The sequence below is a fragment of the Chiloscyllium plagiosum genome, unplaced genomic scaffold (assembly GCF_004010195.1).
Source record: "Chiloscyllium plagiosum isolate BGI_BamShark_2017 unplaced genomic scaffold, ASM401019v2 scaf_9611, whole genome shotgun sequence".
Taxonomy (NCBI): domain Eukaryota; kingdom Metazoa; phylum Chordata; class Chondrichthyes; order Orectolobiformes; family Hemiscylliidae; genus Chiloscyllium; species Chiloscyllium plagiosum.
The window spans coordinates 14,419-17,765 of NW_025209847.1; positions in this window are offsets into that span (position 1 = coordinate 14,419).

The window sequence follows — 3,347 nt, forward strand, 5'->3', positions numbered from 1 at the left end:
GCCTTCTTCACTATCCTATCGATCTGCGACTCTACTTTCAAGGAGCTATGAACCTGCACTCTAAGGTCTCTTTGTTCAGCAACACTCCCTGGGACCTTACCATTAAGTGTATAAGCCCAGCTAAGATTTGCTTTCCCAAAATGCAGCACCTCGCATTAATCTAAATTAAACTCCACCTGTCACTCTTCAGCCCATTGGCCCTTCTAATCAAGATCCCATTGTAATCTGAGGGAACCTTCTTTGCTGTCCACTACACCTCCAATTTAGGTGTCATCTGCAAACTTACTAATGATACCTCATAATGATACTAACATATATATATATAAATGACCCGTTTACATAATCCAATTAGCACCCTATTGTGTGTACGCTGCAACTCTCCTGGGACGGCAGGACACCCACCATTTGCATCTACACCAGCGATGATGGGGAACTATCATCCCATTCATACTCAAAATCCTCACATCCTGACAAAGAAAGGTATATAATGTGTAGCAGCGCGCGGGAACAGCAGAACAGCCGAGATTCGGACCTCGGTTGGTCTCCGCCGGTGTTACTGTATCAATAAACGTTACCGATTGTTGAACCGCACTCTGGGCTCGGACTGATATCGTTTCATCCGTGCTAACAGTCCTCAATGCAACTTTTTGCAAAATCTCCACCTACTTCTTCCCCACTAACTGCAAATATCTTGAAAGCGCTGCACAAAATAACATTGAAACCTTTGCTATTTCCTGTCTGCTCCATTTTCCTCAGACTTGAGTTGTGCAATGTTGGAGTTTGGTTGGTTTCTTGTCTGTCCATTTGGGGACAAATGGGAAGCGAGATTGATTTATCAAGCAGCCATTTTTTTTAGCATGAGATGGAAGTTGTAAAAAACAATTAGTGAGAGTATAAAACTGAGAAAAACACAAACTGAGCCATCAGGGTGCAGTATTTAAAGGCTGCCAGTTTAGCAGCAGATATGTAGCCCCTGTGGCGTAATGGATAAGATATTAGGCTCTTAGGTCAGGGATTGTGGGTTCAAATCCCCTCCTGACTGTTTAACTTGCATAGGGTGCCTTCTTTCCCTCCTGAGTAACTAACCTTCATAGGTTGCCCTCATTGAACTTTACTTCTAATCTACATTATAAAAATCCCCATGTCTGCATTCAGTTGATGGGAAGTGCTGTCCAACATGATCTTGCACAAAGCTGTCGGGGATCTGCCGGATTCGGTCAAAATTGCCTGAAAGAGACAGCAGAGCCACAATGGTGAAAGAACTGCTGAGATTCTCCTGGGGCTGGCATGGTGACTCACAGTGTCAGGGTCTTGGGTTTGATTCCTCCCTTGGGTGTCTGTTTGTGTCGAGTTTGCACATTCTCTCCATGGGGTACTCCAGGTGCTTTGGTTTCCTCCCACAGCCCAAAGATGTGCAGGTTCGGTGAATTGGTTTTGGGGAATGCAGGGTGAGAGGATAGGGGTTGGGCCTGGATGGGATGCTCTTCAGAGGCTGGGTGTGGCCTTGCTGGGGTGAATGGCTTGGCCCCCTCACTCTAGGGCTTTTATGAACAAGTTTGGAGCAGATGGTCAGAGCTCTGCTGCAGATCGCAGTCAAGGCTTTGCTAAGGGACTGGTATCCAGGTGTGTGTTCATATCCTTCTTTTCCCTGATCTTCCAGAATGTTCTGTAGCTTTGGCCAAAGGGATCATGAGCTGGGTTCACATCATCCAATGGGGTCACATTGCCAGGAGCTAGACAACGGATTTACTCAGACTGACACTTCCAGTCATCGAGTCATAGAGATGTACAGCACAGAAACACACCCTCGGTCCAACCCGTCCATGCCGAACAGATATCTCAACCCAATCTAGTCCCACCTGCCAGCACCTGGCCCATCTCCCTCCAAACCTTTCTGATTCATATACCCATCCATTTGCCTTTTAAACGATGTAATTGTACCAACCTCCACCACTTCCTCTGGCAGCTCATTCCACACACACACCACCCTCTGCCTGAAAAGGTTGCCCCTTAGGTCTCTTTTATATCTTTTCCCTCTCACTCTAAACCTAAGCCTTCTAGTTCTGGACTCCCCCACCCCAGGGAAAAGACCTTGGCTGTTTACCCTATTCATGCTCCTCATGATTTTATAAACTCTGTAAGGTCATTATCTGCAGTTGGCCCGGCACATCAACGGTTTCATCAGCAAACCTCAAGAGACAACATCCAAAACCTTTGTGCTCTTGAAGGCAAATCCCTTCTCATTAAGACAAGAAACAAAATATCTTTAATGGGATGATGTTGATTTGAATAATGGGGAAGATCAGGGAAAAGGAGCATAGGGACACACACCTGGATGCCAGTCCCTTCACGAAGCCTTGACTGGGCCTTAGACCATCTGCTCCAAACTTGTTCAGAGAAGCCCGAGAGTGGGGTGGGAGGAGACCATTCAGCCCATCACATCCACACTGACCCTCTGCAGAGCATTCCACCCAGGCCCAACCCTTATCCTCTCACCCTGCATTCCCCAAAGCCAATCCACCGAACCTGCACATCTTTGGGCTGTGGGAGGAAACCAAAGCACCCGGAGTACCCCATGGAGAGAATGTGCAAATTCGACACAAACAGACACCCAAGGGAGGAATCAAAGCCAGGTCCTTAACACTGTGAGGCAGCAGTGCTACCCACTGAGCCACCTTGCCATCCCCAGGAGAATCTCAGCAGGTTTTCAGCCATTGTGACTGTGCTTTCTCATTCAGACAACTCACCTCAATCCTGCAAATTCCTGCAAACCTTGTGCAAGAACATATTGGGCACCACTTCCCATCAACTGAATGCAGACATGGAGATTTTCCCAAAGTAGATTAGAAATAAAGTTGACAAAGAGCAAGTGACTGACCCCCCAGATGGGGCTTGAACCCACAATCCCTGACTTAGAAGGCCAGTGCCATATCCATTGGGCCACTGGGGCCACACATGTGGTGTAAAATCACAGCCTTTATGTACTGCACTCTCATCGTGTGTGTTTCTGAGTGTTATACTCTCACTGATTGTTTTTTACCCCGACCATCTCATGCTAAATTGTTGGCTGCTGGATAAATCAATCTCGCTTCCCATTTGTCCCCAAACGGACAGACAAGAAATTAACCAAACTCCAATGTTGCACAACTCAAGTCTGAGGAATATGGAGCAGACAGGAAAATAGCAAAGGGCTCAATGTTATTTTGTGCAGCACCTTGAAGATATTTGCAGTTAGTGGGGAAGGAGGAAGTGGAGATGTTTTTTTTTTGAGTGCTAGCAGCAGCTGAGTTTAAATGAACCCGGAAGGCTACAGCTAAGGTGAGACTGTTTGTTTTACAATTACTTAC